The 14,307-nt window shown below is 47.8% G+C and overlaps 1 non-coding gene across 1 annotated transcript; it reads right to left on the bottom strand.

Moving 5' to 3' along the window:
- Positions 1-633: 633 nt before the first annotated feature.
- LOC127297755 (small nucleolar RNA Z247) lies at positions 634-772 on the bottom strand. The gene has a single exon (XR_007849445.1). It is a non-coding gene; the product is annotated as a small nucleolar RNA Z247 (small nucleolar RNA).
- Between the last annotated feature and the right edge of the window lie 13,535 nt (positions 773-14,307).

Genomic DNA, 14,307 nt, shown 5'->3' with positions numbered 1-14,307 from the left:
ATGGGCTGAAACAAGGCTTTTTTGTGGCATGAGGAGAATGAAGAACATTGTTTAGATGGAGTTGTTTTTCACAAGGAGTAGAAATAATTGCATGACCAATATGACTGATATCCATACCTGCTCCACTTGCGGTGTGGATCTGCTCATGACCATGGTAGCTGTCGCGAGTGGTGAGCTTGTCTAGCTCACCCGTGACATGATCAGAGGCACCTGGATCAAGGTACCAGTTGGTGTCGACTCCATATGCGTGCGAAGAGGAACCTGCTGGCTTCTCGTCGCCGTTGTAGTCCTTGTTGAAGCGCTTCCAACACTTGAGCGCAGGATGCCCGTACTTGCCGCAGATTTGACACTGCGGGCGTGGGTTGCCATTGGCGTCGAACGGCTGCTGGCTATTGGGGCGCGCAGAGTTGTTGTAGTTGCCGCCCCCATTGCCACCATCGCGGCCACCATCGCGGCGTCCTCGGCCGCCTCCGCGACCGCCGCGATAGCCGTTGCGGCCTCCACCACGAGAGGCCAGGTTGACGGTGGAGATGGAGCCACCACCGCCGCCGCCTCCTCCTGGAGGGCCGCCACCATAGTTGAAGGAGCCCGCAATAGCTCCAGGAGGCCCGCCGTTCTGGATGTCGAGGCGGGTCTCGAAGTTCAGCAGATGAGCGTAGAGCTCGGAGAGGGAGACCGTGTCGGTCCTGGTGGTCATGGCCGTCACGAGCGGGTTCCACTCAGAGTCCAGGCCAGCCAGGATGTATGCCGCCAGGTCATCATCTTCCATCTTCTTCCCGGCGGAGCTCATGGCATCGCCGAGTCCTCTCATTCGTGCCACATACTCAGCGACACGCATCTCGCGCTTTTGTGTGCTCGCAAGCTGCATACGTATCTGCATGACTTGGGCACGAGACTGCGACGAGTACATGGCCGTCAGCACCGCCCACACGTCCGCCGTGGTCTCCAGAGCAGAAACATGTGTGAGCACCCCTCTTGACAGAGAGGATAGCAAGAAACCAAGGACCTGCTGGTCCTGGGCTACCCAAGCAGCATACACAGGGTTAGGGACGGTCTGTGTCTCCTTCTCACCTTTGGCGTTGGTGGACTCAATCTCATGAGTCTCGGCTGGCTGCGGCACCTTTCCATCCAGGAAGCCGACCAGCTGGCGCTCCCGCAGGGGCGGCATCACCTGCGCCCTCCAGAGCGGGAAGTTGTCCCCGCACAGCTTCTCCGTCACGACGTCGGCTTGCGGAGCAGAACTGGGGACGAAGGAGGAAGAGCTCGACATGGTGGAAGAAAGGTGCTCTGATACCATATCAAACTAAAGAGAAAGATTGGTTCGGCGTATCCAACAGGATGTCGTGGGTTTTCTTTATATAGAAGACTCAGAGGCGGTATAGATTACATCTCAACAACTATACAATAAATCTATCTCTAGCTATCTCTAGTTAAACATAATTCTATCTCTAACTCAACATGGAGTACAAGCCACGGACATGTACAATCCTAACTAACCTCCTTCTAGATACAACTCGTTGTTTAACAGGTAGTACGCTCGCGGTAAATGTTCCACATGTGACACGTAGTAGTGCTCTGGGGCTGGCGAATTGACCTTGGCTAAGAACATCTCTAACAGAGCCCGTAAACTGGGCAAAAACGAAAAATAACTGCCATTTTACGGGTTCAGTTCAGAAAATGGCGCAGATCAGTCACCGTAAACGAGCCAAAACCGAAAAAACGTTTTCAGGCCGAGACCGAAAACCCAACTCGGCCTGTATTTGTAGGGGCTGAAAGAGTGAACTGAACATGAACCCCTACTCGTGGCGCGCTGAAATTTCAGCTCGAGCCAACTGCTTCCGCCGGTACAGTCGCCGGAATTCAACTAAATTCGCCGGAATCCAACCAAATTCCGGTGAGCTCGCTGCGGGGCGGGATGAGCTCGATGTGGGGCGGCTCGGGGCGGAGCGGGCGAGGCTGGGTCGGAACGAGGCGGCGCGCGGGAGGGCCGAAGCGAGTCGGGGCCGGCGGCGCGGGCGGGGCGAGGCATGGCGGAGCCGGCGCGAAGCAGGGCCGAGCGGACGAGCCGGCGCGCGCGGCCGAAGCGTCGCGAGCCGTCGCGGGCGGACGAAGCCAGAAGCGGCGCGGCGCAGGCGGGGCCGAGGTAGGGCGGGGCGGGCGGCCGGCGTGGACGTGCGTGGCTGGGTGGATGGACAGAGGTAGAAGAAGGAGGATGAGGAAAGAAAAAAAAGGAGCTCTGACATGTGGGTCTAGTGCCATATTTAGGAATATGCTTTTTTACAGTTTGAGTTTACGGGTTCTGATCTATACCGGCACATTTTCGATCCGTAAACGCGAGTTCGGTTGGCCTGAACTCGCGTTTTACAGTTTACATTTTTACGGGCTCTGCTAGAGATGCTCTGAGGTTGGCTTTTTGCGTATTAGTGCTCGCACGAGCGGCTCTGTAGGCACCCCGTAACCCTAAAAGAATGCTCACAAATCCACTCTCCCCAGTTGCTGCCCGCCGGCAGCGGTGGTAGCCACTAGCCACGCCCCGACGGGCTCGTTGTTTCCCATTGCGCTCCTCCGTTGCTCGTCGTTGTTCAAGGTTAAGATTCCGGGGCACTATGTATGAAGTTGTCGGAGAGTCCAAGACAACGCCTTCCAAGTGCCACCATCTTCTCCTTTGATTTTTTTTTTTTTTTGAGAATTCGGTCATCTTCTCCTTTGATGGTGCACCGACAAAAGGAGTTTTAAATTTCCACCAGCAAATAAGCCCAACGTCCACCCCCGGTGAAATGGACCTGTTTACATCCGGGCCGGGCAACTCCTGCCGTTTTAAATTTCCACCAGCAAATAAGCCCAACGTCGGCCTACCAATGAATGGATGCATCTCGCTTCCGCTCCTTCTATTTCTTGGCACGTGATCAGTCGCAACTCGCAACTTGCAAGCCGCAGCTATGTATTTGACCGCCATCTTAAACTGCCAGCTAGCTCAGTGCGCCCAGGGAGCAGATCCATGGCGCAGGAGGCCATAGATCCCCCAGACGTGGAGATCTACCTGCCTGCTGCTGCCCTTGTCCTCACCCAAACTCCATCCCAGCGATTCACTGCCAAAAGGATTAAAAAAGATGCAGTGTTCATCAGTTCATGTAACCTAAATGCATCACCGCGCCACTCTTCAGTTATAGGGCAGGCTCTACTGAACGAATAATAAATCTGATGGCCGAAACAACAGACACGCAAGTAACTTCGCCGCCCGTGCTCGCACGGTTCAGTTTATGGAACTTGATGGCTTTCAAGCCTTCAATTCAATTCTACATTTCTACCGCTGTGTAGCATCCACATATGTATCTTACACAAAAGTTGCAGGCATGGAATATTCCGTTAGCGTAAAGAAAAAAAAAGTAGGCAACGCCAAAAGACAATGCAATAACGCAGCCTCGGCGACTGACGGCTAACGCTCCAGGGGACCTGGACCGTCAATCGCACATCGAATGGCCGGACGGCATCGTGCACAGCTAGCCACGATCGACCTCGTCGGCTCATCCTTTATCCGTCCCCTTGCTGCACGCAGCTGGTGTGCACTCTCCATGGCTGACGGCTGATGAACAGAAAGGCCTGTAAAGCAGCGTAGTTAGGCGAAGATACATGCAAGCCTTTGTGCTTTGCGCTTTGGCTACGAGCTTTTCTTGTTGAGCTGTGTGACGACTGACGAGGGACCTTTAAGTTCGGTCGGTCGTCGTGGGGAGAAAAAACACGAGACAACTGAGTCGATTAACGACTGAAGGGAATGATAGGTTCCGTGGTGGCTGCTTCAAAGGATGGTTGATGGATTCTGGCTTTTGACTCTCCCTGCTTTTGGCTGCACTTAGCCACCTAAGCACGAGTATACGACTTCAGTTCAAAGATGCAACAAGAACTAGTAGTCTTTGCCTGCAACCAGATTCTTCTATACTACTCCCTCCGTTTTTATATATAAGGCCACTAAGTATTCAAGCCAAACCTTGATGAACAATTTGATCAATAAAATGAAGTTATATAACATCAAAAACATCTTTTAAATATGAATCCATTGGTATATTTTTGGTGACATACAACTCATATTTTGTTGGACAAATTATTAGTTAAAATTCTACCTCAAAATATCAACATCTAGAATACAAAATAAATATCATTAGATTTTTCACGATGTATATTTTTATATATATGGCATACATTTGGTATGGTAGATGTAGATATTTTCTCCTACATACTTGATCAAATTTTGCATCGTTTGATTTTTTTAAATTCTTATATACACTACACTTTGGCAAGGAGGGAGTACTGTAAGAGCAGGTCTAACAGGCCCCTTATTTCTATGCCCCGTATAACGCGAGTTTTTCGCCCCGTATCCCAAAAATGCGTCTTGCTGAACCATTTCGTCTAGCAGACCCCGTATTTCGCCCTGTATTTTTAAAAATTAAAACCCCGGGAAAATTAAACCATAGTTCATTCATTGATCATACACTGGATCATACATATACATAGCGATCTACTGTGATCCTAGCTACTCGAGGATGATGAATGGCACGAAGGGCCCCCTGGCGGCAGCCTCCTCCTCCGCCCTGGCGGCAGCCTCCTTCGCCTGGAATTCCGCCACGGCGGCGATGGCCGCCGCCTCCTCCTCTGCCTCCGCCCGAGCTTTCTCGGCGGCATCCGCCTCGGATTCGGCCAGCGCACGCCGGATGGCCGCGTCCTCCTCCGCCGCCTCCTCTTCCTCCTCGCCGCCTCCGCTTCCACCGCCGCTGGTGCTGCCGATGGTCGCCCTCCATGCCGCCTTCGCCGCGCGGTCGCGCAGCCACTGCGCGCGCCACTTCTCGAAGGCTTCGCCCCTCATCGGCTTGAGCGGCGGGTCTTGCCGGTACCACCGCCCACCCGTGGCGTACTCCCGGAGCGGATCCGGCACGTACAGCGCGCCGGCGTACCGGCACGCCGCACGGCGGCTCCCCGCGGCGGAAAGCTTGCACTTGAGCCGCCAGACTTCCTCCACGGTGTCCGGCGAGCGGGATCGCTTCGATCCGCTCGCCGGAGAGGCTCTACTACGGCGGCGGGAGTCCATGCAGGTGGCGGCGGGTGGAATGCGGCGCGGGGGAGCGACTAATTGCTCGCCGGAGCAGGAGGAGGAGGCGGCGGCGCACAGCGGAGCTAGGGTTGCGACCTGCGCCCGGTATAAGTAGGGGGCGGAGGGGTCGATTTCCTGGGCCCCGTATTCCGCCGAAACGGGGCGGCCTGAATACGGGGCCTGCTAGACGGCCCAAACCGTGCCTGCCCCGTATCTCGCCGGAATTTTACGGGGTGGGCGGGTTATAAGGGGCCTGTTAGACATGCTCTAACAAGTACACTTATTTCAAGGCAGAAGGGATACTTTGAATATGGAAACGCAAGGCTTTGGCCAACAATTTAATCCAATAAATATGGAAGTAATATTTAGAGAAATGATAATTGTATTCTAATTGTCACTAATAAAAATCGCCATAGAAGTAATCCAAGGCAAAATCCTGAATTTTAACAATCAAAATACATCTTATACTTTATATTTTCTTAAGGATAGAATGACATTGCCACCCACAGAAGAAATATTAAGAAAAATGTTGCTATCTACGAGCATTGACCTAAACTAGTTTGATTTGTCCTCTTACTCTTACCTTAGGCAATAATGCTTTTCTAAAGCATATACAGATAAACCATATGGTGGCTTTGTGCATCCAATAATGTGGCTATCTCGTGCATCATCAGTCATCACAATGGCCTGTACACCATGATTGGCTATAATAATGAAGTCAGACCATGCACGCATGCTTTTGTATGCTAGTAGCTTAGTTTGACCCTTTATATGCTGTACCGGTCAAAATAGAGAGAAATAAAACTCAGTGGGCTCCATCACAGTGGACAATTAGCATAACATCGTGCTTAATCCAAAAACTATGCTACCATCTCCTTAGACTATTAGTATGTGACCGCGAACAGTTTCTGCAGGCATAAACTTCGCCGCCACCACGGTGTGTATCGATCACTATCACTTGGTTGATATGAGGCATCAACGCAGCACCCGGCTTTAGAAAAATCAGGACTTATGGTAACCTCCTGACGTATCAAGTATTGTTTGAATTGGGATTATGGGGAGCAGCTATGGTCACCGGCGTTGAAATAGTGAATATTAAAATGTTTACCAGGTTATAGAGATCCGCCTAAAATTGGAATAGGCGACGATTTGATAAGGAGTTTGATCGACAAGAGTACCCTCATCGTTCATATGATCATTAGTGTAGTGTTAGTTGTATTCTCGCTCTTCCTCATCAATCTATCATGTCACCCAAATGATCATTTTTGTGCATGGCTTAACTAACATATCCGTGGACGAAACCAAGAGCCAAGATGTATTGTATGAAAGGTATCCGTGTTTGGTCAAAATTTGAAGAAACATATGAATTACACCAATTGTTCTTCTAGATACATAAACTGATGGCAGCATTACGTACGTTAACAGTATACAACAAGCTGGCTATGAGATTGACCTTGGGCTGGTTGAATTGTACTGCCTATTCACGGCATACATCAATCGTGCTTACATAATGTAACCCGGGTTTTTTTTGTCAACAGTAGAAGGGGGAACAGGGATGTTTTCGTGATTTGTTAACGCAAGTTGACATGATCCATATGTACATGTCATGTTGTCGTTGTTGCTTGTATGAACAAATATTTTGGATTTTATAAGACTAGTTGAATGGCGAGCAAGTCTGTATCAAGAAGTGCCACCGTTTTTTTAAAGGCCAGTTTCAGGAAGTGGGTTTATCGGACGGCACGGCTGTCCATGTTCTCTCACCTACAACAGTGGTGTTATACAGTTGTCTCAGCAGTTGACACTTGGACACGTGAGATAGTTGGAAATCAAACGTGGCACCAAAAGTCTCGCACGCAGTCTTTTTGATGGAGATATCAGATATGCTTTTGCATGCCAGCACTACAGGAATGGCGCGATACGCCGAGGGCCTTTTATTGCCGACGGCCAAAAGTCGGGGCCCTCGGCGTATGGCCTGGCCTGGCCAGCCTCTTCATCCGACCCTCGACGTAGCGCGGCCGTCGGCGTAGCGAGGTCTACGCCGAGGGCAGCCCTCGGCATATCTTTGGCCCTAGGCGTAGACAGGGCTACGCCGATGGCCACCCTCGGCGTAGCCATTTTTCAAATTTTTCTAATTTTGTAAAAATCATAACTAATTCATATGATGTCAGAAAAATGCGTATGAGGTATCAAAATGTTCAGAAAAACTTCATCTATCCGTTTATGTCAAAATCATGCATATTTAAATCATGTACAGTACCATGTTAATATAGAAACAATTCAATCACTTTCTTATATGTCCTCAGGTTCCTGTTTTAGCCAGATGGCAATTTAAACGAAGTCAAAAAATCTCGCGGAGCCGCATGACATCATTTTATGTGTCCTAGTAACCACTCCAAAATATGGAATTGGGATACGCCAATTATTTTGGAAAACCCTTCACAAACAGGGCTATCACGTCCGGAGTTCTATGGCTTTTAGGGCAAATGAGTAGGAAACGGCCCGTGACACCACATAGTTTGTCGGAACGAGGCCACATTTGGCACGTGCGTGGTCCCTGGGATGGGAAGCAAGGCTCCGGGAGCGGATTTCAAATCCGACCCATGGGTGATGGTTTTTTCATTTTCAGGGTGCCAAAACGGGTTTTTTTTGTGAAGCAGCTACATGGGACGCATTTTAATATTACGCGAGACCTCCGCGTAGTGGTAGGACACCGCCTCCGCACCATATATCACATGCCATATGTACACTCTAGCTATCTGGGAATCCATGCGGCTTCCTGCGGTGTACCACCGAATCCGCTGGAAAGTGACATGATTTGAACTAGGGATACACTTTCCGTCGCTCAATAAATTCCGGGAAAAATGTTTTTAGGTCTATGACATATCACTTTATGTGCGAATTTTTTTCCGTTTAGAGCGATGGTAAACGGAGGCACCAACGCGCCCGGTACGGCCATACCGCATCTCCGTGGGGGCCCGTTTTGGCCAAATGGCAATTTAGACGAAGTCAGAAAATCCCGCGGAGCCGCATGGCGTCATTTTATGTGTCCTAATAACCACTCCAAAAGTCAGAATTAGGATACGGAAATTATTTTGAAAAACCCTTCACAAACAGGGCTATCACGTCCGGAGTTCTATGGCTTTTAGGGCAAATGAGTAGGAAACGGCCCGTGACACCACATAGTTTGTCGGAACGAGGCCATATTTGGCACGTGCGTGGTCCCTGGGATGGGAAGCAAGGCCCCGGGAGCGGATTTCCAATCCGACCTATGGGTGATGGTTTTTTCATTTTCGGGGTGCCAAAACGGTTTTTTTGTGTGAAGTAGCTACATGAGACGCATTTTAGTATTACGCGAGACCTCCGCGTAGTGGTAGGACACCGCCTCCGCACCATATATCACATGCCATATGTACGCGCTAGCTATCTGGGAATCCCTACGGCTTACTGCGGTGTCCCGCCGAATCCGCTGGAAAGTCACCGGATTTGAACTAGGGCTACACTTTCTATCGCTCAATAAATTCCGGGAAAAATGTTTTTAGGTCTATAACATATCACTTTATGTGCGAATTTTTTTCCGTTTAATGCGATGGTAAACGGGTGCACCAGCGCGCCCGGTACGGCCTTACCGCATCTCCGTGGGGGGCCGTTTTGGCCAAATGGCAATTTAAACGAAGTCAGAAAATCCCGCGGAGCCGCATGGCGTTATTTTATGTGTCCTAGTAACCACTCCAAAAGTCGGAATTATGATACGATAATTATTTTGGAAAACCCTTCACAAAAAGGGCTATCACGTCCGGAGTTCTATGGCTTTTAGGGCAAATGAGTAGGAAACGGCCCGTGACACCGCATAGTTTGTCCGAACGAGGCCATATTTGACACGTGCGTGGTCCCTAGGATGGGAAGTAAGGTCTCGGGAGCGGATTTCCAATCCGCCCCATGGGTGATGGTTTTTTCATTTTCGAGGTGCTAAAACAGTTTTTTTTCTGAAGCAGCTACATGGGGCACATTTTAGTATTGCGCGAGACCTCAGCGTAGTGGTAGGACACCGTCTCCGCACCATATATCACATTCCATATGTACGCGCTAGCTATCTGGGAATCCCTGCGGCTTCCTGCGGTGTCCCGCCAAATCCGTTGGAAACTGACCGAATTTGAACTAGGGGTGCACTTTCCATCGCTCAATAAATTCCGCAAAAAATGTTTTTAGGTCTATAACACATCACTTTATGTGCTAATTTTTGTCCGTTTAGCATGTTGGCGAACGGTGCACCAGCCCGCCCGATACGACCAATTCGCATCTCCCGAGGGGGCCGTTTTGGCCACATGGCAAATTGGACGTCATATTTGGATTTCTCTAATTTTTAGGTTCAAATGATGATATGGATGTTATATTAAGATTCCTCTCATTTTTCTGATCGATTTAGACATATTATTTGTGGAATTTCGATTTTCCGATTTAAAGATATTAATTGTTCCATATTAAATAGAAAAAAGACCAAAAAATAAAATCATTTTATTGTTATTTAAATTCAATATTCTTAATCATTGTTACTTATATATTCATTATTGTTTACTTAAGTAATTGTTTGGAATTCAAAAATAATGAGTTATGACATCACGGTCCAAGGGTTAATAGGGTTGATAGGCTATTATTATCAGCAAGGTGTCAATTATTTAAGGGAAGCTCATCCGAATGGAACCAAGAAGTTAAGCGTGCTGAGGTTGGAGTAGTGTGAGGATGGGTGACCGACTGGGAAGTTTAGCCATGATTGTAATTTGACCTAAGATTAAGTGTAATTAGAGTTAAAAGTGTAGGGGTGAAAGATAAACAAGTAAAAAAAAAAGGGGAAAAAAGAAAAAAAATGGTGTAAAAAATTAATTTTTAAAAAAATTTAAAACTCTATGCCGAGGGCTTTGCCGTCGGCATATGAATTTTTTAATTTTTTTCGAATTTTTTTTTTGAACTTTTTTTTAGAAAAAAAGAAAATTCAAATTTGTAAAATTTGTGTGCCGACGGTTTTACCGTCGGCGTAGCACGCTATGCCGAGGGCCGGGCTACGCCGACGGCAATATTATCTATGCCGAGGGACCTAAACGCCGACGCCATACGCCGAGGGCTGCCGTCGGCGTAGCCTACGCCGAGGGTCAGACGTGGCTACGCCGAGGGCAGCTGGCCGTCGGCGTATGCGTCCATTCCTGTAGTGCAGGGCCCCGCTGAAAATACATCATTTGACTGCAATCGAAGAACAAGCTAGTAACTGGTCCATGCTAATTGCAGCCACTACATCGTCTCAGGGCTAGCAAAATAAGAGAAGTGGGGCCATTCCCTTATAAGCATATGGTGGTGTCAGTGCCTGTTTCTACGAGTTGATTGTTTCTAAAGTGGGGGTGATTAGCGGGACTAAATCCACCCTTTGACCCATGACACCAATTGATCAGATACTAGTACCGAAGCTAGCCATAGAATTTTTAGTCGTGTTGTTGATATTTGTCTAGTCTTTTCTAATGGATGAGATTTTTTGTTGAAACATGCCACATTACATGGTACCGAAGCTAGCTCTTCCGTTTGTGTAGCTATTGATCTCGAAAACCAAAACCCTAGATCGGTGTCGATCTCAATCGGACGATTCTCAAAACCTTCACGTTGGTGGCTACGATCAGTGCGCCCCTAAAAATCCCACCTCACAGCTAATGTGGGTGAATTTCCTTCTCTGGAAGATGCAAGTTCTATCGGCTGTTCGCAGTGCGCTCGTCATGGGGTTGCTAGATGACTCGAACGCTGCATCGCGCAAAACCGTGGAGGCAAGATAGTGAATAAAAGAAAACAATTGTGCCGAAAGCCATCTGTCACGAGATCAAAAAGTCTTTAGTTGGCTGCTCAACACCTTGTCCCCTGACATACTTGCTCATGTTCTCGGCGTTGAGCACTGCAGGGATGCGTGGGCTGCCATTGAGGAGGTCTTTGTGTCTAGAGATCATATCAATACCCTCCAAGGTTAAGGTCATGGGTTTAAATCATAGCCAATGCAATACCAAAAATAAATATTTGCGGTCTCACGATCCAGATGTGTGTAAAGAAACGAAAATAAATACCAGCTTAAACGTGAGTGAGGTGGATCGGGGGGATTGTTGAATATGATTGCCTAGTGTATTTTAACATATCGATCTTTTAATTAAGATGGCTAGAACATACAATTTCACTTATTAGTTCAAAAATTGAGATTCTGATGTGAAGCATGGTCCTATGTCTGGAACTATGAAATTGGGAGCTGAAGCTACTTAATACTATGTAGCAGAAATATCTACCCAAATTCTGAGATCTGCAGGTATGACGTGGGCATATACAATACAAGTCGCACACTGGACAGATCTGGGATCAATGCATCGTAGTATATACAGACAGAGCAGTGGATCTTCTCTTCTGACTACTCAGCAGTCAGCAGTGACAACTTTCTTGAATCTAGACGCGCAAGATCCGAGGGATCTTTCTTATGATCTCATGGCTTTACCTGAGCTTCCGACCGGAAAATGACCAGACGCATCGACCCGTTCCCTCCCCAACCGGAGGGCTACTCCGGTGCTCCCCCCTAAACTAAGTTGAAGGGTTATAGTTGATATTTTTTCCTATGTTGGATCCGTCGAAATTCAAGTCTAGCCCATGTATACTTGTCTATATTGATACGATATGTATACGTCGCGCAAGGAAAAAGAAGAGATCACATAAGCAAGATCTTTATAGCATTTTTTTTTATTTCGGCACACGCACGTGACCATAGATACGTATAAAACGAGGTACAACACGACGGCGGACCATACGGCCTGTACATGGCTGTATGGACGGTGGACCTACACTCAAAATTACGATCGTGAGCCCTCTTACGAACATCTATGGAAAGATCTTCATCATTATTGTATTTTACGTGTCCATATTTTTTCCAGGGGAGGAGCACCGGAGCAGAAGAGACCGAACGTGATGGCTCGCGCGGGCACCCTGCACGGAACAGCACGGATTCGTACGCTCAAAGCATACCTTCCCGGCCGACCGGATCACCGGAGGCGACACCGACACGCCGGAGTACGTAGCAGCGACGCGCGGGCGCACAAGTCTAGGCTTGAAATCGACGACGGAGAAGACATCCCCTTCGCGCGCTTGACTTCCTCGACCAATGCTGGCTACGTCTCTATTCGAATATATTATGGTTTCTATTCCGGATCGGAGTACCTTTCTTTGTGTACGAAATTGTGTACGAACTGAGGCTGATATGTGAACTGTTCACGTCTTTTCTCACAGCTCAGAGAAGTTTTGGTACACGTGGATACGAAAAAATGATCGAAGAGTTAAAGACCCACTTTACATTTTCAGCTAGTTTTCTCTCGTTATCATCTCTACTGGCCTAACCTATTTAATTGGCCAACTCTTCTTATTTAGGAAAATTATAACGAACGAGTGTTTAGATTTTAGTCTTCCGGGGCGGACGACTTGCTAGCAGTCCTATTTTTTTAGGGAACGGTGCATGGCAACTGCCATCAAAATAAGTTAATACATGGCAATTTTTGGTTGGTCCAAAATCGTTTGCTATGGGAAATATTCGCTTAATATTGGGGTCCTTTATTTAAACAATGGTGATGTGCCTCTATTGATTCATTAACAAAAGTACAAGAGATGGAACAATCAAAACGAATATCAATATATAATTAAAGATTGCTGACAAAACAAAAAAGCTTTGTCCCGTGCCATCCCCCAGGGCGACACTGGGGTGAAACCCTAGCGACCGCCAAGAGCTCCTCCGGGTGGAATTCGGGCCGCCGCACCGTTGTCGTGGACAGCGGTGGTGGTGGTCCCTGTTGCCGAAGGCACGGGGGAGTGAGAGTTGCGGTGGCGACTTCACAGAGGAGCCTTCCGTGGAGGTGGATACGGGCGGTGGTCAGGTGTAGTCACCCTGCATACTACTGCATGTTGTAGTATGCTGGTCGTGGATATAACATGTGCGAAGTACCAATCCGCAAATATCACATCCCTCAGAGTGGTACAACAGAAACATAGTTGGTCCAAACTTATTCACTTAATATTATTACAAGCCAAAAGTGTACATCATAAGGGAGCTCCTCTTGAGTCCGCAGAGGATAACTCGGAAGTTCCAGTTGAACTTCCCTAAGCCTACGCATTATGGGTAGGACTAGACTAAGAACCATGACTACTCAAGCAACTTATTCTATATTGTTCGGTGCTGCCCGACTACTATTACAGGACCCTTTCTAGTTTATGCCTCCTCCTCAGTATCGTTGGTGCCAAACTCGATCAGGTAGTCCACTCCTTCGACGCCTCCAGAGATATCTGGCTCCTCGTAGTAGACGTCCTTGATGATCCACAAGTATAGGGGATCGCAACAGTCTTCGAGGGAAGTAAAACCCAATTTATTGATTCGACACAAGGGGAGCCAAAGAATATTTGTAAGCCTTAACAGCGGAGTTGTCAATTCAGCTGCACCTGGAAACAGACTTGCTCGCAAGAGTTTATCAGTAGCAATAGTTTTATAGCAGTAGCAGTAGTGAAATATCAGCAACAGTGTAACAAAGAAAGCAGTAGTGATTATAGTAAACAACAGGATTAAAATACTGTAGGCACAGGGATGGATGAACGGGCGCTGCATGGATGAGAGAAATCATGTAACAATCAAGGTAGGACATTTGCAGATAGTAATAAAACAGTATCCAAGTACTAAACAACCATAGACATGTGTTCCATATATAGTCGTACATGCTCACAATGAGAAACTTGCGCAACATCTATTCTCCTACCAGCCGGTGGCAGCCGGGCCTCTAGGGAATCTACTGGTAATTAAGGTACTCCTTTTAATAGAGCACCGGAGCAAAGCATTAACACTCTGTGAACACATGTGATCCTCATATCACCGCCTTCCCCTCCGGTTGTCCCAATTTCTGTCACTTTGGGGCCTCGGGTTCCGGACAGCAATATGTGTATACAACTTGCAGGTAAGATCATAAAGCAATGAATATCATCATGAATCGATAACATGTTCAGATCTGAGATCATGGCACTCGGGCCCTAGTGACAAGCATTAAGCATAACAAGTTGCAACAATATCATAAAAGTACCAACTACGGATACTAGGCACTATGCCCTAAGAATCTTATGCTATTACATGACCAATCTCATCCAATCCCTACCATCCCCTTCAGCCTACAGCGGGGGAATTACTCACA

This window comes from Lolium perenne, chromosome 4 (genome assembly GCF_019359855.2).
Source record: "Lolium perenne isolate Kyuss_39 chromosome 4, Kyuss_2.0, whole genome shotgun sequence".
Lineage (NCBI taxonomy): Eukaryota > Viridiplantae > Streptophyta > Magnoliopsida > Poales > Poaceae > Lolium > Lolium perenne.
This window is presented reverse-complemented; position numbering and strand designations above follow the sequence as displayed.